Here is a 22274-nt window from a genome sequence, read left to right on the forward strand (position 1 = left end):
TTAAAATTTGACACAAGACTCAAACAAGAAACACAAAAAGTTTTTGGTTTTTATGATTTTATTAAATTTTTTTGTATTTTTTTTCGAAAATAAAAATAAAAAGCTTAAACATAAAATAAAATTACCCAATCTAAGCAACAAGATGAACCGTCAGTTGTTCAAACTCGAACCATCCCCGGCAACGGCGCCAAAAACTTGGTGCACAGAATTGTAATCACACTTTTCACAACTCCGGTACAACTAACCAGCAAGTGCACTGGGTCGTCCAAGTAATACCTTACGTGAGTAAGGGTCGATCCCACGGAGATTGCTGGCTTGAAGCAAGCTATGGTCATCCTGTAAATCTTAGTCAGGAAGATTCAATTGGTTATGAGTTTTGATAATTGAAAGATAAATAAAACATAAATTAAAATAAAGATACTTATGTAATTCATTGGTGGGAATTTCAGATAAGCGTTTGGAGATGCTTTGTTGCTTCTGAACCTCTGCTTTCCTATTGTCTTCATGCAATCATGCGTGCTCCTTTCCATGGCAAGCTGTATGTTGGTGGATCACCGTTGTCAATGGCTACCATCCGTCCTCTCAGTGAAAATGGTCCAGGTACGATTTCTGTACGGCTAATCAACTGTCTGATCTCTTGTCTCGGATGAAAAATACCAGGCACAGCTACCGCATGGCTAATCATCTGTCGGTTCTCACTTGTGTCGTAATAGGATCTCTCTATCCTTTTGCACACTGTCACTGTGCCCAACATTTGTGAGTTCGAAGCTCGTCACAGTCATCCCGTCCCAGATCCTACTCGGAATACCACAGACAAGGTTTAGACTTTCCGGATCTCAGGAATGCTGCCAATTGGTTCTAGCCTCTACCACGAAGGTTCTAATCTCACATATTCAAATGCTCTATTGTTAGGAGAGGCAAGTCAAATCTGTGGATCAGAGACCCAGGAGACTATACTCCGGCTGTCGTCCAACGACTACGTTGAATATCATGTAGACCGCTTGTGGTTGTCAGGCACGCGGATCTTGGCTAAACGAGTAACAAAGATAGTGGGTGATTGTTACGGGTCACCTCTTCATTCTGACTTAACTGAATTAAGTACGAGAGTATATCTTGGAGAAGAAGTAAGCGTGAATTGAAAGAGAAACAATAGTACTTGCATTAATTCATGAAGAACAGCAGAGTTTGGCACCTTAATCTATGAGGTGTAGAAGCTCCACCGTTGGAAAATACATAAGAGAAAAAGGTCTAGGCATGGCCGTGTGGCCAGCCTCCCAAATGAGAAAAATGGCATAAGCTCCCTGAATACAATAGTAAAAAGTTCTATTTATACTAAACTAGTTACTAAGGATTACAGAAAATAAGTAACTAAGTGCAGATAGTGCAGAAATCCACTTTTGGGGCCCACTTGGTGTGTGCTTGGGTTGATCATTGAGCTTTACACGTGCATAGGCCTTTTCTAGAGTTAAACACCAGCTTGGATGCCAGTTTGGGCGTTTAACTCCAGTTACGGCGTTTTACGCCAGAAAAGGGTCTCTGGCTGGCATTTAAACGCCAATTTGGGCCATTAAATCTTTGGCAAAGTATGGACTATTATACATTTCTGAAAAGCCCAAGATGTCTACTTTCCAACGCAATTCAGAGCGCTCCAGTTGAGCTTCTGTAGCTCCATAAAATCCACTTCGAGTGCAGGAGAGTCAGAATCCAACAGCATCTACAATCCTTTCTCAGCCTCTGAATCAGACTTTTGCTCAGGTCCCTCAATTTCAGCCAGAAAATACCTGAAATTACAGAAAAATACAAACTCATAGTAAAGTCCAGAAATGTGATTTTTGCATAAAAACTAATAAAAATATAATAAAAAGTAACTAAAACATACTAAAAACTACGTAAAAACAATGCCAAAAAGTGTATAAATTATCCGCTCATCAGTTACCTAAAACGTTGAAATAGGACTGAACGTGAGATTCAGTTCTCTTAGTATGGCAATGTCCGACCTCTTTGGTGTCGAGGTGCTGGCTGTCCGAGTTTCTCGTGAGGAAGTGGGGGGTGGTACCTGCAAGAGACTCCGATACTTAAGTTAGCAAGGGCTTTATGCAAGTTTTTAGTAGAATAGAATGTGTATTATACTTGGGAGTTCCAATATATTTATAGTAAAATAAACATCCACCTTTGCTCAAGTAGTTCCATCTTTTCTAATGGATAACTGTTCCTTTTATCTTGGGAGTTTGTTGGGATCTATCTTTTAAGAAAGATAGAGATAGTAGAAGAGATTTTCGGAGGTAGTTACCTACCTTGGGAAAGTAGAGCTTAGCCACCTTATGTCGGTATCTGACCTCTTTAAAAAGGTCGGGCTTATCGTGAAGGCCATCCTTCTTGGTGGGCCTTTTTGTCTTATTGGGCCTGGCTTTTATTTATTGGGTAGGGTATGAATAGTGCCCTTGCTTAAGTCCTGAGCTTTCTGTAGATCAGGCTCAAGCAATTCGTGGCTTCTGTTTAGACATCAGGTGTCCCGCCTTTCTGGAGGTCGGGTACTCAACGTATTTTGAAAATTTTCGAACGTTGCTTCTTTAATAATGGGTAAACATTGCGCGACGGTTTTTTCTTGAAATCTGTGCACATTTAAAGAGGAATAAAAGAGCCGTTCGCACTTTGTCTCTTATAAAAAGGCTTTTCAGCTCTTTTTCTCCCTTTTCCTTGTTTTTGAAAAAACTGCTTCATTTCTCCTTCACAAAGAACTTCTCTTGTGAAATTTGATCACTTCTGTTCCTTCCAAGATTTCTTTATCTTGGACTTTAGAGAGTTTTGCTTTTGCCAGCATGAAGAGGAACGTCTGCGTTTTGGCTGTTTAGACGTGCCCTCCCTCTTTTCCAGTCTTCATCGAGGTTGGTCTTGTTTCCTCTTTTTCTTGTACTATCATTTTTGTTTGCCTAGGATTGCTTTGTTGTTGTTATTGAGTTTTCTTCTACTGTCTTTGCACTTTTTGTTTGAAAAAAGTCTGTTTTGATTTTTTTGCGAGTTTGATGTGGAACGCTTGGAATGTTAAAAATGTTTGTTATCAAAAGATTCTGAAAGACTCTATTTTCTTTGAAAGAATCTTCTTTTGTATTACCGTAGTTGTTACCCTTTGTGTATTGTGTTGCTGATGAGTGGATAATTTATACGCTTTTTGACATTGTTTTTAGTATGTTTTTAGTAGGATCTAGTTACTTTTAGGGATGTTTTCATTAGTTTTTATGCTAAATTCACATTTCTGGACTTTACTATGAGTTTGCGTGTTTTTCTGTGATTTCAGGTATTTTCTGGCTGAAATTGAGGGACTTGAGCAAAAATCAGATTCAGAGGTTGAAGAAGGACTGCTGATGCTGTTGGATTCTGACCTCCCTGCACTCAAAGTGGATTTTCTGGAGATACAGAACCCAAAATGGCGCGCTTCCAATTGCGTTGGAAAGTAGACATCCAAAGCTTTCCATCAATGTATAATAGTCCATACTTTGCCCAAGTTTAAACGACGTAAACTGGCGTTCAACGCCAGCTCTCTGCCCAATTCTGGAGTTCAGCGCCAGAAAGGGATCAAAAACCAGAGTTGAACGCCAGAAATGGATCAAAACCTGGCGTTCAACTCCACAAATGGCCTCTGCACGTGGAAAGTTAAAGCTCAGCCCAAGCACACACCAAGTGGGCCCCGGAAGTGGATTTATGCATCAATTACTTACTTCTGTAAACCCTAGTAGCTAGTTTATTATAAATAGGACCTCTCACTATTGTATTAGACATCTTTGAATCCTAGATCCTGGATTGTATTTTGATCCTGTGATCACGTTTTGGGGGCTGGCCTCTCGGCCACGCCTGGACCTTTCACTTATGTATTTTCAACGGTAGAGTTTCTACACTCCATAGATTAAGGTGTGGAGCTCTGCTGTTCCTCNTAGAGGAACGAAAGCATCTCTATTCGCTTATCTGAAATTCTCACCAATGATTTACATAAGTATTTCTATCCTTATTTTATTAATTAATTTCAAAAACCCCATTACTATTTTATATCTGCCTGACTGAGATTTACAAGGTGACCATAGCTTGCTTCATACCAACAATCTCCGTGGGATTCGACCCTTACTCACGTAAGGTATTACTTGGACGACCCAGTGCACTTGCTGGTTAGTTGTGCGAAGTTGTGAACCATGGTATTGGCATCATGTTTTTGGCGCCATTACCAGGGAAAGAAAGAGCGATGAATTTTACATAATCAAAGTGTAATCACAATTTCTGCGCACCAAGTTTTTGGCGCCGTTGCCGGGGATTGTTCGAGTTTGGACAACTGACGGTTCATCTTGTTGCTCAAATTAGGTATTTTTCTTTCTGTTTTCTTTTCAAAAATTTTTCAAAAATATTTCAAAATTTTCTCACCTGTTTTCAAAAAAAAAAAAATTATTCAAAATTTTTAAAGAATGAATTCTAGAGTTTCATGAAGCATGTGAAGCCTGGCTGGCTGTAAAGCCATGTCTAAATTCTTTTGGACTGAGGCTTCCACTCATAAGTATATGAAGTTGGATGAAATATCAGCTGTTGTATACATGAGAGGTATTATGTTTGCTGAAGCTTGGCTGGCTATTGGCCATGTCTAGTGTTTTGGACCGGAGCTTTCATTGAAAGCTTGGCTGGCTAGTGAGCCATGTCTAATTCCTGGACTGAAGCTTTAGACTAAGAATGCAAGATTCCTGGAATTCATATTAAAAATTTTGGAATCCTTATTTTCCTTTTTCAATTAATTTTCGAAAAATCCAAAAAAATTAGAAAATCATAAAAATCAAAAATATTTTTCTGTTTCTTGAGTCATGTTATAAGTTTGGTGTCAATTGCATGTGTATCTTGCATTTTTCGAAAATTCTCATGCATTCATAGTGTTCTTCATGATCTTCAAGTTGTTCTTGGTAAGTCTTCTTGTTAGATCTTTGCATTTGCATGTTTTGTGTCTTTTCTTGTTTTTCATATGCATTCTTGAATTCTTAGTGTCTAAGCATTAAAGAATTCTAAGTTTGGTGTCCTGCATGTTTTCCTTGCATTAAAATTTTTCAAAAATATGTTCTTGGTGTTCATCTTGATCTTCATAGTGTTCTTGGTGTTCATCTTGACATTCATAGCATTCTTGCATGCATTCATTGTTTTGATTCACAACTTTCATGCATTGCATCATTTTTCTTGTTTTTCTCTCTCATCATAAAAAAATTCAAAAATCAAAAAATAAATATCTTTCTCTTTTTCTCTCTCATAAATTCGAAAATTAGATTTGACTTTTTCAAAAATTTTTAAAATCTAGTTGTTTTTATGAGTCAAATCAAATTTTCAATTTAAAAAAATCTTATCTTTTTCAAAATCTTTTTCAAAAATCAAATCTTTTTCAATTTTCTTAGTTATTTTCGAAAATTCTAAAAACATTTTTCAAAAATATTTTTCTTATTTTTATATCAAATTTTCGAAAATAACATAATCAATTAATGTTTTGATTCAAAATTTTCAAGTTTGTTACTTACTTGTTAAGAAAGATTCAAACTTTAAGTTCTAGAATCATATTTTGTGATTTCTTGTGAATCAAGTCATTAATTGTGATTTTAAAAATTCAAATCTTTTTCAAAAACTAATTTCTATCATATCTTTTCAAAAATATCTTCTTATCTTATCTTTTTCAAAAATTTGATTTCAAAAATATCTTTTCTAACTTCCTAACTTCTTATCTTTTAAAATTTGTTTCAACTAACTAACTAACTTTTTGTTTGTTTCTTATCTTTTTCAAAATCACCTAACTAACTCTCTCTCTCTAATTTTCGAAAATATCTCCCCCCTTTTTCAAAATTTCTTTTTAATTAACTAATTATTTCAATTTTAAAACTTAATTTTCGAAAATCACTAACCTTTTTCAAAAACTATTTTCAAAAATCACTAACTCTTTTTCAAAAATTATTTTCGAAAATTCTCCTCCTCTCTCATCTCCTTCTATTTATTTATTCATATACTAACACTTCATCCCACCCAAATTCGAACCCCCTCTTCCATCTGTGTTCGAATTCCTTCTTCTTCTTTTCTTCTACTCACACTGGAACCTCTATACTGTGGTAAAAAGGACCCCTATTATTATTATTTTTCTGTTCTCCCTTTTTCATATGAGCAGGAGAAAGGACAAGAACATTCTTGTTGAAGCAGATCCAGAACCTGAAAGGACTCTGAAGAGGAAACTAAGAGAAGCTAAAATACAACAATCCAGAGATAACCTTTATAACCTTTTCGAACAGGAAGAGGACTATCTAAGGCCACTGTGAGTTTCATGAATGAAACAAGGTCTTCCATTAGAAATTTGGAAGCACAAGTGGGCCAGCTGAGTAAAAGAATCACTGAAATCCCTCCTAGTACTCTCCCAAACAATACAGAAGAGAATCCAAAAGGAGAGTGCAAGGCCATTGACATAAGCACCATGGCCGAACCCAAAGAAGGAGAGGAGGACGTGAATCCCAAGGAGGAAGACCTCCTGGGATGTCCAGTGATCAATAAGGAGTTTCCCTTTGAGGAACCAAAGGAATCTGAGGCACATCTAGAGACCATAGAGATTCCATTGAACCTCCTTATGCCTTTCATGAGCTCTGATGAGTATTCCTCTTCTGAAGAGAATGAGGATGTTACTGAAGAGCAAACTGCCAAGTTTCTTAGTGCAATCATGAAGCTGAATGCTAAATTATTTGGTATTGAAACTTGGGAAGATGAACCTCCCTTGTTCACCAATGAACTAAGTGATCTGGATCAACTGACATTGCCTCAGAAGAGACAGGATCCTGGAAAGTTCATAATACCTTGTACTATAGGCACCATGATCTTTAAGGCTCTGTGTGACCTTGGTTCAGGGATAAACCTCATGCCCCTCTCTATAATAGAGAAACTGGGAATCTATGGGGTGCAAGCTGCTAAAATCTCATTAGAGATGGCAGACAATTCAAGAAAACAGGCTTATGGACAATTAGAGGACATGTTAGTAAAGGTTGAAGGCCTTTACATCCCTGCTGATTTCATAGTCCTGGATACTGGAAAGGAAGAGGATGAATCCATCATCCTAGGAAGACCTTTCCTAGCCATAGCAAGAGCTGTGATTGATGTGGACAGAGGAGAATTAATCCTTCAATTGAATAAGGACAACCTTGTGTTTACAACTCAAGGATCTCTCTCAGCATCCATGGAGAGGAAGCATAAAAAGCTTCTCTCAAAGCAGAGTCAAACAAAGCCCCCACAGTCAAACTCTAAGTTTGGTGTTGGGAGGCCACAACCAAACTCTAAGTTTGGTGTTGAACTCCCATATCCAAACTCTAAGTTTGGTGTTGGAGAGTCTCAACAATGCTCTGAACATCTGTGAGGCTCTATGAGAGCCCACTGTCAAGCTATTGACATTAAAGAAGCGCTTGTTGGGAGGCAACCCAATTTTTATTTATCTAACTATATTTTTCTTAGTTATATGTCTTTATAGGTTCATGATCATGTGGAGTCACAAAATAAACAAAAAAATTGAAAACAGAATCAAAAACAGCAGAAGAAAAATCACACCCTGGAGGAAGCACCTGTCTGGCGTTCAACGCCAGAACAGAGCATGGTTCTGGCACTGAACGCCCAAAATGGGCAGCATCCTGGCGCTGAACGCCCAGAACAAGCATGGTTCTGGCGTTCAACGCCAGAAATGGCAACAAATGGGCGTTGAACGCCCAAAATGGGCACCAACCTGGCGCTGAACGCCCAGAGTTGTGTGCAAGGGCATTTTGCATGCCTAAATTGGTGCAGGGATGTAAATTCCTTGACACCTCAAGATCTGTAGACCCCACAGGATCATCTCAGGATCTGTGGACCCCATAGGATCACCTCAGGATCTGTGAACCCCACAGGATCCACATCTACCTCCACTCACTTTTTCTCATCCCTCACCATTCTCTTTCACACAATCCCATAAACACTCTTCCCCAAAAATCCTTCACCAATCACCTCAATCTCTCTTCCCCATCACCTCTTCACCACTCACATCCATCCACTCTTCCCCATAAACCTACCTCATAAACTCCACCTACCTTCAAAATTCAAAACCAATTTCCCACCAAAACCAACCCTAAATGGCCGAACCTTAACCCCCCTCCCTCCCCTATATATAGCCCTCCATTCTTCCTCATTTTCACACAACACAACCCTCTCCTCTCTACTTGGCTGAAATACACTTCACCCCTCTTCTCCATATTTTCTTCTTCTTATTCCTCTATTCTTTCTTTTATTGCTCGAGGGTGAGCAATATTCTAAGTTTGGTGTGGTAAAAGCATAAGCTTTTTGTTTTTCCATTACCATTGATGGCACCTAAGACCGGAGAATCCTCTAGAAAGGGGAAGGGGTGTAGAACCTATGCACAATTACTCAAGAGGGGGGGTGAATTGAGTATTGCAACAATAATGAATCTTTTTGCGAAAGTTAAAGACAATATACAAAAGTGTTATTGTACTAGTATTTTTCTAAGAGCTTAACTCAATTGCTAAGCATTTATAAGGAGCTTTTACTTTCCAATAGACACCAACTCAAATAAATTGATCAAGCTTTTCACCAATCGAACTTAAGCTATTCCTTAAGTACTTACGAAGCTACTTTTCGATCACAATTTATTTGCTCAAAGGTAAAAGACAATAATATAGAAGAGATGAGTTTGGAGAGATGCAAACGCTATTTAGAGTGGTTCGGCACAATCCTTGTCCTACGTCCACTTTCTTTCTCAATCGCTATTGAGAAGTTCCACTATTGCCAAGCTTCAAGGTGCTCGCGCAAAACCTTTACAATCCGAGTCCCGTCCAATCGCGTTGGAAAGTAGACATCCAGGGCTTTCCAGAAATATATAATAGTCCATACTTTGCCCAAGTTTAGACGACGTAAACTGGCGTTCAACGCCAGCTCTATGCCCAATTCTGGAGTTCAGCGCCAGAAAGGGATCAAAAAGCAGAGTTGAACGCCAGAAATGGATCAAAACCTGGCGTTCAACTCCACAAATGGCCTCTGCACGTGGAAAGTTAAAGCTCAGCCCAAGCACACACCAAGTGGGCCCCAGAAGTGGATTTATGCATCAATTACTTACTTCTGTAAACTCTAGTAGCTAGTTTATTATAAATAGGACCTCTCACTATTATATTAGACATCTTTGAATCCTGGATCCTAGATTGTATTTTGATCCTGTGATCACGTTTTGGGGGCTGGCCTCTCGGCCACGCCTGGACCTTTCACTTATGTATTTTCAACGGTAGAGTTTCTACACTCCATAGATTAAGGTGTGGAGCTCTGCTGTTCCTCAAAGATTAATGCAAAGTACTACTGTTTTTTATTCAATTCATCTTATTTCGCTTCTAAGATATTCATTCGCACTTCAACCTGAATGTGATGAACGTGACAATCATCATCATTCCCTATGAATGCGTGCCTGACAACCACTTCCGTTCTACATTAGAATTGAATGAGTATCTCTTAGATCTCTTAATCGGAGTCTTCATGGTGTAAGCTAGAATGATGGTGGCATTCAAGAGAATCCGGAAGGTCTAAACCTTGTATGTGGTATTCCGAGTAGGATTCAATGATTGAATGACTGTGACGAGCTTCAAACTCGCGATTGCCGGGTGTAGTGACAGACGCAAAAGGATAGTAAATCCTATTCCAGCATGATCGAGAACCGACAGATGAATAGCCGTGCCATGACAGGGTGCGTTGACCATTTTCACTGAGAGGATAAGATGAAACCATTGACAAGGGTGATGCCTCTAGACGATTAGCCGTGCCGTGACAGGGCATTTGGATCATTTTCCCGAGAGAAGACCGAAAGTAGCCATTCACAATGGTGATGTATCACATAAAGCCAGCCATGGAAAGGAGTAAGACTGATTGGATGAAGGCAGCAGGAAAGCAGAGGTTCAGAGGAACGAAAGCATCTCTATTTGCTTATCTGAAATTCTCACCAATGATTTACATAAGTATTTCTATCCTTATTTTATTAATTAATTTCGAAAACCCCATTACTATTTTATATCTACCTGACTGAAATTTACAAGGTGACCATAGCTTGCTTCATACCAACAATCTCCGTGGGATTCGACCCTTACTCACGTAAGGTATTACTTGGACGACCCAGTGCACTTGCTGGTTAGTTGTGCAAAGTTGTGAACCATGGTATTGGCATCATGTTTTTGGCGCCATTACCAGGGAAAGAAAGAGCGATGAATTTTACATAATCAAAGTGTAATCACAATTTCTGCGCACCAGTTGCCCCTAATGCTATCGCTTTTAGTGTGATGATGTTGTATAAGAGAGGCACCATTTGGTTGCTTTGTAGGAGAATTTTTGAAAAGAGTAGCTTTCTTTTTTGCCTTTGTTGATATACCCGACCAGTTTTGGATGAGGTCCGACTTCTTTTAGTAATGGTCTTCTTTACTTTTGCATTTGTAGGTGTAGCTTTTATGTCTCGCACTGTTCTTACAAATATGTCAACCAAAGTCCCCCCTAGTTTTTGAGTTTGGGTAGACACCACCATTCTTTCTTGTGTCCTTGTGACTGATAGGCAGTATTGTAAGGAATTTTATAGGCATCATAATATATGTGAGAGCAGAGAAGATGAGAAAAACTATGTGTTAAAGGCCCCTGATCCAGAAGAGAGAGTGTGTTTTCCTCCCCTAGAGAATTCTGAGCAACCTTTCTTCTATGCTTATGATTGCTTCTTCACTAGGCTAGGTATCTGACTTCCTTTTACTGCCTTTGAAATGGATGTTCTACGGTCTTGTAACCTTGCCCCTAGTCAATTTCATTCGAACTCTTGGGCTTTCATGAAAATGTACCAGCTCTTATGTCGGGAACTGAATATCTGACCTTCATTGAATGTCTTTTTCTACCTTTTTGTTGCAACAAAACCTTATAGTTCCACAAAGAAGTCGGGGTGGTGATGCGTGAGCATCATTACCTTATTTTCTGTTTATTTTAAGTTAGAATTTAATGAGTTTAAGTATATTTTAGTGTTAAAATCCTCTTTGGATGCTACTTTGTGTTATTTTGGTATTTTAATTATTTCAGATGAAGTTCGGATCAGTTTGGCAGAGTTTTGTGCAAGAAAAGAGAAGAATTGAAGCTACCTACTAGGGTGCTAAATGCCAGCAACTCAGCATTGGAAGGAAGCGTTCTATTCCCTTTGAGTGCTAAACACCAAAGCTAGTGTTTAGTGCCGGGCAATGTGGATACATCTTCACTCATGGAGCATCTTTAGTTGGATTTAGCTTTTAATTATTGTTTTACCTTTTATTTTTGTAATTTTATTTACAAACAAAATCTTTTAGGTGTAGAATTCATTACTTTATTTTAGTTTGAAATTAAATTAGGTTAGATATAAAAGGTAAAAGATTCACCCTTTGGGGGATCTCTTCTCATCTTCTCACTTTTGCACTTTCACATTTTCTAAACACTAGTTTTCTCTCTGAAGCATGAGCCACTAAACCTCCTCGGTTAAGGTTAGGAGTTCTGTTTATTTCTATGGATTAAGACTATTACTTTTCTATTTTAATTAATGTATTGACTCAATTTCAATGATTACTTTCGTTCTTCATCTTATGAATCTGGGTAGATCAGAAGAATAACCCTTATTCTATATGCGTTCTTGTGATTCTTGGAAGAGTTATCTCGCTTGAACAGCAACTTGAAAGTAAATTCCTCCTAAATTGCTAATTAATTGGACTTAACAGGATACGAGACATATAATCCTTTTATATATGGGTAATTAGGGTTTTTGTGGCTATAAACTAGAATTGAACTTGACCCTCTAATCGAAATTAAGTGACCAAGACATTGGCGGTTAACTAGGTTAGAGGAGACTAAATCACTAAGACATTAGGGTTTAGTTACTGACAGTTTGCCATGAAATGAATCTTGCATGATTAAATTAGTTGGTAAGAAAACTTAATCCGAAAGAATAAACATCTCCGATACCTTAACTGTTTTCTCTCATATATTTCACACCAATCCTATTACTTGCTTTCTGACTTTCTGAAGTACTGTTTAATGATTTTGAACCCCAAAACATCACTTTCTACCTGCCTGACTAAGGAATCATTCGACCATTGTTCCTCAATCCATCAATCCTCGTGGGATCGACCCTCACTCACTTGAGGTGTTACTTGGTATGACCCGGTGCACTTGCCGGTTAAGTTGTGGTTTCAAAAATCCACACCAAGTTTTTGGCGCCGTTACCGGAGATTAACTGTGAGTGACAACTAACCGTTATCTGATTGCTTAGATTAGGCGTGTTTAGCTTTTGATTTTTATTTATTTTGTTCTTTGATTTTCAAAAAAAATTAGTTTAATTTTATCCTAAAAGTTTTCATTGATTTCAGAAATTAAGTTTGGTGCCCTCGCAGTAATTTTTCTTTTTAAATTTTTCGAAGATATTAGTATTTCTTCTTTGTTTAATTTTCAAAATTTTTGGTTTACTCTTTCTTATTTATTTTCAAAATATTTGGATTAATTTCTTATGTTGTTTTATTTTATTTCTTTTACATAGGATACCTCACTGGAAACTCTCTGCACTCTGACGTAGAGGTTTCCACTTTTCTTTGTTTTTTGTGTGTTTATGAGTAGGAACAGGGACAAAGAACCTTTTTTTGACTTTAACCTGAGATTGAGAGCACTGTAAGAAGGTGTTTACAGCAGGCTAGAGCTTAAAGAGCTGCTGAAAGTCTCAGAAAGAAGCTAAAGAGTTCACTATGGAGGGCAACATCAACAACAATGCGATCAATGCTAATGTTATTAATCAGAATGCAAATGGGCAACCTAGGAGGACTCTTGGGTCTTATACTTCTCCTAGCCCAGATTTATATGGGGATAGCATTGTTGTACCTTCTGTTTCTGTAAACAACTTTGAGCTGAAGCCTCAGTTGATCTCTCTAGTGCAGCAAAATTGCCAGTTTTATGGACTCCCACAGGAAGATCCCAATTTATTCACATATAATTTCCTGCAGATCTGTGATATTGTGAAGACTAATGGAGTAAATCCTGATGTTTACAAGCTACTTCTCTTCTCATTTGCTGTGAATGATAGAGCAAAACAGTGGCTTGATACTCAGCCCCAGGAGAGCTTGAACACTTGGGATAAGTGGTGCGTGAAATTTGAACTCGCACAATAGAACCGGCAAGTGCACCAGGTCATCCAAGTAATACCTCAGGTGAGTGAGGGTCGATCCCATGAGGATTGTTGGATTGGGCAAGCTGTAGTTCTCTTGCAGATCTTAGTCAGGCGAATAGAAAGATAGTGGTTATTGTAAACGCATAAAACTGAATAATAAAGAAAGTAATACCGAACTGGCATATAAACAATTATGGGAAATCAGTTAAGGCCTTGGAGATGCTTGTTCTTCCGGATTAATACTTCTTAATGACTACTTTAGCAATGAGTGATTCATTCAATGGTAAGGCTGTAAGTGATTAAAGCCGGGGCTAGTGGTCATCAATCTCCTCTGATCTACATCAAATTCCGGTGCTAATGGTCATCCAACGTGAATGAGGGTGAAGCTCACACATTCAATCTCAGGTGATCCTACTCAAAATGCCACAGACAAGGTTAGATCTTCCGGATCAGAGAATGAAGCTCTATGATTCTAGTCTTAATGCCACAGAGACTTCATTTATCCATGACTAACGAGATTTTATGTCACATATTCCAATTAGCCCAGGTACTCTCTTGGAATCTGTGATGTATTCTCAAGCTATAGCTCAATGCTATCCGGCTAAGGCTTTACACGAGCTCATGTAGAATAAGGGGTCATACTCTCGTTCTACCCCAGATTCTTAAGGATGAAGAACAAAAATGCATCATAGAACAGAATCAAACATATATTAAAGTAGAAAAGTAATGATATTAATCTATGGGAATGAGCAGAGCTCCTATCCTTAACTTAGGAGGCTTAGCCGCTAAAAATGTATAGAGAACATAAAAATAATGTCTGATAGGTAGGTAGAAGATTCAGCTCAAAGATGATCTTCCTTCTATTTATACTAATAACTAGACCTAAAAAGAGATTAATAATAATTAGAAATTACAAAAATGAAATAGACTAAGTTAAAGGTGCGAAAATCCACTTCTGGTCCCACTTGGTGAGTGTTTGGGTTGAGCTTGGCGTCCAACTTGGAGGAGTGGGCGTTAAACACCCACTAGGGGGGTAAATGCGCTGACTTGTCCTCCCTTGGTGGCCTTGAACGCCAATTTTGGGTGTTCAATGCTGGCCTTCCTCCTTCTTGGGCGTTGAACGCCAGAAAAGGGGTAAGTTGGGTGTTCAACGCCCGTTTTAGGCAGTCCAACCCAAAGAAAAGTATAGACTATTATATATTGTTGGAAAGCCCTGAAAGTTAGCTTTCCAACACCATTGAGACCGTGTAAATTGAACCTCTACAACTCCAGAAATGCTCGTTTGAATGCATGGAGGTCAGGATTTGACAGCATCTACACTCCTTTCTTTGCCTCTGAATCAGACTTTGCCAAAACTTGCCAAATTCACCCAAAAATCTCCTAAAATCATAAGAAAAATACAAACGCTCAAAGTAGCATCTAAAATGTGAATTTTGTACTAAAACCTACTAAAACATAATAAAACTTAATAAAATATACTAAAAACACTAAGAAAATAGTATAAAAAAGGGTATAAAATATAATCTCATCAATAAGGTGGTCAACAGGTTTCTGACAAAGTTCCTCCTCAGAAGTTGATTAAGTTGAGGACAGACGTTCAAACCTTCAGGCAGAGAGAGGGAGAGTCTCTCTATGAAGCCTAGGAAAGGTACAAGCAGATGCCCAGGAAGTGTCCTCCTGATATATTCTCAAACTGGATCCAAGTCCAGATATTCTATGATGGAGTCTCTGAGACCAGTAGGATATCTCTAGATAACTCTGTAGGAGGGTTACTTAACATGAAAAAGACCCCTGATAAGGCCATGGAGCTTATTGAAATGGTTGCCAACAACTAGTACTTATACTCTTCTGAGAGGACCTCTATGAAGAAAGGAGTGATGGAGTTGGATACACTGGATGCTATTCTTGCCCAAAATAAGGCTATGTCTCAGCAAATGCATGCCATTACACAACACTTGAGTGGAATGTAGGTCTCAGCCATCAGTACTCAAGACGCTTCTTATGATATGAGCGGTGGCTTCCCTCAAGGTGAGACTTATGACTATCACCAGTTTACTACTGAATAGGTTAACTTCATGGGCAACTCCTCTAGAAAACCCAATAATGATCCCTATGCTAAGACATTTAATTAGGGATGGAGGAATCATCCTAACTTTGGGTGGAGAGACCAATCTCAGATGCAACCAAACTTCAATAATTCCCAGGGCAGTTTTAATTGGAATAATTTTAACAACCGTCAATTTCAAGCATCTCAGCCACAGCAAGCATCTACTCAATCTCAGAGTACTCCTAACTTAGCCTCTATAGTTGCTGAACTCTCCAAGAACACTAACAGTTTTATGCAGGAGACCAGAGCTTCACTTCGGAACTTGGAGATACAAGTGGGTCAGTTGAGTAAGTGAATGCCTGAGAGACCTCCTAACATTTTTCCTAGTGACACAGTGCCTAATGATGAGTGGATATTTTATACGCTTTTTGGCATCATTTTCATATTGTTTTAGTTATTTTTTGTTTGAGTTTCATTATGGTTTCATAGGTTTTAGTGCAAAATTTACATTTTTGGATTCTACTTTGAGTTATTATGTTTTATGGTGATTTCAGGTAAATTCTGGCTGAAATTGAGGAGCTTTAGCAAAGTCTGATTCAGAGGCAAGAAAAGCATACCAGATGCTGTCAAAATCTGACCTTTGTTCACTCAAACAAGCATTTATGGAGATAAAGAGGTCTAAATGATGCGTTCTCAACGGCATTGGAAAGCTAACTTCCAGATCTTTCCAGAAATAGTCTATACTTTTCTTTGAAGGAGCCTGCCCATACTGGGCGTTGAACGCCAAGGAGCTACCCCCTGGCTGGCGTTCAATGCCCCAAGGAGATAAGCCAGCGTTGAATGCCCAAGAATCACCCCATTCCTGGTGTTCAACGCCCACCAAGACACAAGACAGCGCCAATCACCCCCTAATGGGCGTTCAACGCCCATTCCTCAAAGTTGGACGCCAAGCTCAACCCAAGTACTCAACCAAAGTGGGCCCAGGGATGGATTTTCGCACTTCTAGTCTAGTCTATCATACTTTTTGTACTTCTTAGTCATTAAATTAGTATTTAAAGGAGAAGATCACCCATGTTTAGGATCTTCTGCCTCACTTTTACCTTTACACGTTTTACTTTCTGTAAAAGCGTGAGCAACTAAACCTCCTAAGTTAGGGTTAGGAGCTCTGCTGATTCCCATGAATTAATAATATTATTGTTCTATTTCAATACACGTTTGATTCCATTCTCTTGTGCATTTTCGTTCTTCATCTCATGAATTGAGGATGACCAATGACAATCATCCTTGTTCTACACGGATTCTGTGTGAGTCCTGCCCGGATAGCATTGAACCACAAGCTAGAGAATGCACTGCGAATTCCAAGAGCGTGCCTGGGTGACTTTGTATATGTGACATATAATCCCGTCGACCATGGGTTACTGAGGTTTGTGTGGCGTTAAGGGTAGAGTATGAGAAGCAGCGTTCCCTGCTCCGAAAGATTCGACCTTGTCTGTGGCATTTTGAGTAGGATCGCAAAGGGGAGTGGATTGCTTAGGTCTTCACCTTCGACTATGGTGGGAAGCCATGAGTTAACTTGATGAGGATGCTACATGAGTTGCTCGGATATGGTGGACTGCTATGATTTAGAAGAGACTAACTTGATGAGGATGCTACATGAGTTAGTCAATAACGGCTACCATTGAATGAGTCAATCATTGTTGAAGTAGACAATAAGAAAAGTTAATCCAGAAAGAATACGCATCTCCAAAGCCTTAACTAATTATCCATCATTGCTTTTACACTAATTTGGTATTTTGTTCTTATTATTTTATTTATGCTTTTAAACAAACAACCATCTTTTCTAATCGCCTGACTAAGATTTACAAGATAGTCATTGCTTGCTCAGTCTGACAATCTCTGTGGAATTCGACCCTCACTCACCTAAGGTATTACTTGGACGACCCGGTGCACTTGCCGGTTCAGTTGTGCAGCGTTCAATTTCACGCACAAAGTTCTTGGTGCTATTACCGGGAATTGTTCTGAGATTGACAAACTACTGGACTATCTTGTTGCTTAGATTAGGAACTTTTTAAGGTTTATTTGCTCTCTTGTCTGTGTTTTTTATTTTCTTTTTCAAAAAAAATTTTCAAAAACCTTTTCTTTTCTTTAGTAATCTTTTTCTTTGTTTGAGTTTTGTGTCAGTTTTTAAGTTTGGTGTCCATTTTTGTGTTTTTCTTTCCTTTAATTTTTCGAAAATTTTTCTTGGTCTTCTTTCTTGTGTTCGAACTGTTCTTGATGTTTTTCTTTGTTTGATCTTAAAATTTTTAAGTTTGGTGTCTCTTAGTTGTTTTTCCTTTAATTTTCAAAAATTAGTGTCCTTTGATTCTAAAATTTTTAAGTTTGTTGTCTCTTAGTTGTTTTTATTTTTTTCTTAAAATTCAAAAAAACAAAAATATATCTTTTAATTTTTGAAAATCTTAACTATCTTTTCGTATCTTGATTTAAAAATTTGAAGTTTGGTATTTTCTTGTTAGTAAAGATCAAATTTTGAATTTCAAATCTTATCTTTTCAAATTTTTTTCAAATCTTTATCTTATCTTTTTATCTTTCTTTAAATTTCAAAAATTCTATCTTATCTTATTTCAAATTCAAATTTTAAAACTCAATTTCAAAATTTAAAATTTAAAATTCAAATTTCAAATTTCAAAATAAAATCTTTTTCAAAAATCAAGTTTCAAATCTTATCTTAGCAAATCTTTTTCAATTCTTAATCATATCTTCTTACTTTAAGTCCTTCCTATTTTATCTTCTTTTTAATTTTAAAACTTTTAAATTTCAAATCTTTACCTTCTCTTATAAAATTAAATTTCAAAATCAAATCTTTTAATTTGTTTTCAAATCTTGTTAATTAGTTAGTTACTTGTTTTATCTTTTATCTTTTTCAAAACCTCCTAACTACTTTCTCTCTCTTCTTTTTCAAAAATCTCATCTCTCCTTTCCCTCTCTATTTTCGAAAATTTCTCCTTTTTTTCTAATAATTTTTGAGAACTATCCTTACTAAAAGACATCTTCTTTTCTTTTCTTCTTGATCTATCTCTCTCTAACAAAGGACCTCTATACTCTGACATAGAGAATCCTTTTCTTCTTTTCTTCTTGCATTTTTCCTTCTTATTTATGAGCAGGAACAGAGATAAAGAACCTCTCTTTGATCCTAACCCTGAACCTGAGAGGACTCTAAGGAGGCGTTCACAACAAGTTAGAGCACAACACTCTGGAGGAAACTTCACAGAGCTTTTCGAACAAGAAGCTGAAAATACAAACATGGCAGCCAATCCTAATGGTGGAGGAGACGCAAGAAAGGTCCTAGGTGACTTTACTGTACCCACTTTAGACTTCTATGGAAGAAGCATCTCTATACCTCCCATTGGTGTAAATAACTTTGAGCTGAAGCCTCAACTGGTCACCTTAGTTCAACAGAATTGCCAGTTTCATGGACTTTCACAGGATGATCCCAACAGATTCATCTCTGATTTTTTGTAGATCTGTGATACTGTCAAGACTAATGAAGTGGATTCTGAAATCTACAAGCTTATGCTTTTTCCCTTTGCTGTAAGGGACAGAGCTAGGTTATAGCTGGATTCATAGCCTAAGGAAAGCCTAAACTCTTGGGAAAAGGTGGTCAATACATTCTTGACCAAGTTTTTTCCACCTCAAAAGCTGAGCAAGCTTAGGGTCAAAGTTTAAACCTTCAGGCAAAAAGAGGGTGAATCACTCTCTGAGGCCTGGGAGAGGTACAAGCAATTAATCAGAAAGTGCCCTCCTAACATGATTTTAGACTGGACCATGTTAGATATCTTCTATGATGGTCTCTCTGAATTATCCAAGATGGCTTTAGACCACTCTACTGGTGGATCACTCAACTTGAAGAAAACGCCTAAAGAGGCACAGGAACTCATTGACATGGTTGCTAACAACCAATTCATGTACTCTTCTGAGAGGAACCCTTTAAGCAATGTGGTAGCTCAGAAGAGAGGAGTCCTAGAGATTGACACTCTGAATGCCATATTGGCTCAGAACGAGATCCTGACCCAACAGGTCAACATGATCTCTCAGCATTTGATTGGATCACAAGCTGCAGCTGATAGCACTCAAGAAGCCTCCTATGACGGAGATGCATATGATCCAGATCAACCCATGATGGATGAGGTTAACTATTTGGGAAATTCATCAAGAAATCCCAATGATGAGCTTTATGGAAACACCTACAACCCATTATGGAGGAATCATCCCAACTTTTCTTGGAGGGATCAACAGATGCCTCAGCAAGGCTTCAATAACAATCAAGGTGGAAGAAACCAGAATAGGTTTAATAATAAACCATTCTCATCTTCTTAGCAACATATGGAGATTTCTAGGCAGAGCCTCTTTGACTTAGCCACCATAGTCTCCAATCTCTCTAAAACCACTCATAGTTTCATCACTGAAACAAAATTCTGCATTAGGAATTTGGAGGTACAGATTGGTCAGCTGAGTAAGAGAATCCCTGAGACTCCTCCTAACACTCTTCATTGTAACACTAAAGTAAACCAAAGAGAAGAGTGCAAGGCCATCACTGTAGAAATTGAGGCTAAAACTGAAGAGGATAGAAGCTGGGTGTTCAATGCCTAAAGAGGAGCAGTTGGAGGTGTTGAATGCTAGCATTGGAGTAGAGGCTGGGCGCTCAACGCCCAAAAAGGGACAACTCCTGGCGTTGAATGCCACAATAGGAGTAGCTAGGTGATGAGTCCATATTTGATGGTATATTTTGACTCAATTTGAATGGATTCTAGCACATGAACTCACACTTAAGCACCAAAATAGCATACTTTTGTGTTTTGTCCCTAATTTGATCCTAAATGTGAAAACATGCAATTTTGTGCTTGAAATGAGCAATTTAATTCCACTTTTATTCCATTTGATGCCATGACATGTTTGTTGAGTGATTTTAGGTCAATTAGGCAAGAATGGATAAGCAAAAGTGGAAGGAAGCATGTACAATGGAGAAAACATGAAGAAAACAAGGAAAAGCACACATAGCGAAGTGTGCGTGCGCACAAGCGAGAATTTCTATGTGTGTGTACGCACGCACTGTGCATACGCATAGGTCAATTTTCAGCCGAGTGTGCAGACGTACACGTTTGTGCGTTCGCACAGGTTCCAACACATGATTTCATTAATGATGCACATGCTTCTCGAATTCTGAGGCCTTTTGGGCCATTTTGGAAGGCTTGGATGCTGATTTTGAAGTGCTATATGAGGGGAGAATCAACATATATCAACACATAAGCTTACATTAGGTTTAAATTGGAGTTTTTACAAGTTTTTCATAGTATTAGGAGTAGGAATAGTGTAGAGTAGAGAGCTCTCCTAGAGTTTATCAATTTCCATTGTAGCATTTTATAGCAAGCTTTGATTTTGGATTTTGCTTCTTTAAATTGTAAGTACTCTCAATTTCCTCTTTAATTAAAGCACTTTTACTTTCATTTCCTTTTGGTTCAAGTTACTTGTTCAGATTTGTAATTTTGTGTTTCTTAAAGTTTTGATTAATGAAATTTAAGTTTCATGCTTCCTTTATGTTTGATTGCTTGTTTATGTTTGGTTTTATTGATAGTTGGTTATAGTTTTCCATTTTACTTTACAATTTTCCATGTTTTACTCTTATGCATACAAGGTGTTTGTGAAAATGCCAACTCTAGATTTTGAGTAGATTTTCCCACCTTGACTTGTGATTTGATTTCCTAGGATGCTAGAGTCATAATGTCTGACATTTAGTAGTAATTCTCGGGTAGTTAGTTGACTCTTGTTTCCATTTACGCTAGCCTTTTATCAACTAGTTTGGTAAGTTGGTTAGGACTTATGGATTAAGGTCAAGTATACTTGCTTGACTTACCCCTCGATGGTTGGGGTTGACTAGGCGAGATTAACTCATCCTAATTACCATAGTTATGGTTATGGCGATGATAGGATTCCTTGGATCCTCATTCCCAAGTCAAGGCTCTTTATTGCATTTATAGGACTTTCACTAAGTTTTGATCTTGTCTTCCCTTTACTTGCATTGATTACAATTTTTGTCATCTCTTTGTTCTTTTATTTCTTAAGTTCTTTTAATCTTTCATTTTTTCTTGAAACCCCCTTTTTGTCCTCTTAACAATCGAAAGAGAAACATTTCATTTGCATTCCTAAGGAGAACGACCCGAGGATTCATTACTCTTGGTTAATTTGAATTAGAAATATTAAACTTTTATTGAGAGGATTGTTTGTTGGTCTAAGCTATACTTGCAACGAACATATTCTATCTTGAGAAATTCTAGATCAACATTTATCCACTTGTCAAATTTTTGGCGCCGTTGCCGGGGAATGCAAACGGTGTTATATCTTTTGGTTGTTGTGAATATGTTAATAGCGTAAATAGCACTTTTTGGTTATTTGTTTGCTTTTGTTAGTAGGTTTTTGTTTATTTTCTTGATGATTTTTTCACACCATCACCACAATGCACCCTAATAGAACCCAAACACTTACCTTCATAGTCACCAATCTTACACACCGTTCCCTCACTACATACAAAACCAAAACCCTTGCCCTCATGAGTTTGATTGTCAACCTTTATCACCTCAATCTTCATCTTCATATATGGATCAAGCCATACAAGAAGTACTTTTCATGCTCATTCAAGAACAACAAGAGTTTCGGAAAAATCAAGAGCAAGTCATGTCTACCTTAGCAAAAGCTTTGGGTCATTTAGCTTCATTGTGTTCATGACACAAGCAAGAAGTTCTAGTGGATGAATGTGTGGAACCAAGTGAAAAGTGTGGAGTGAAAGAAGAATTGCAAAATCCAGAAGAAGATGTCAAGTCACAACATGAAGTGCAAAAGGAGAAAAATGAAGAGTGGGTAGGAATTAATCAAGAGGATTCCGACATTCAAGATTTTTTGTCCAACTTGGGTAATTCCCTCTATGACCTTCATGGACCTCCATTATTAGATTTGGAAGGAGATGTTGATGTG

Source organism: Arachis ipaensis, chromosome B04, assembly GCF_000816755.2.
Source record: "Arachis ipaensis cultivar K30076 chromosome B04, Araip1.1, whole genome shotgun sequence".
Lineage (NCBI taxonomy): Eukaryota > Viridiplantae > Streptophyta > Magnoliopsida > Fabales > Fabaceae > Arachis > Arachis ipaensis.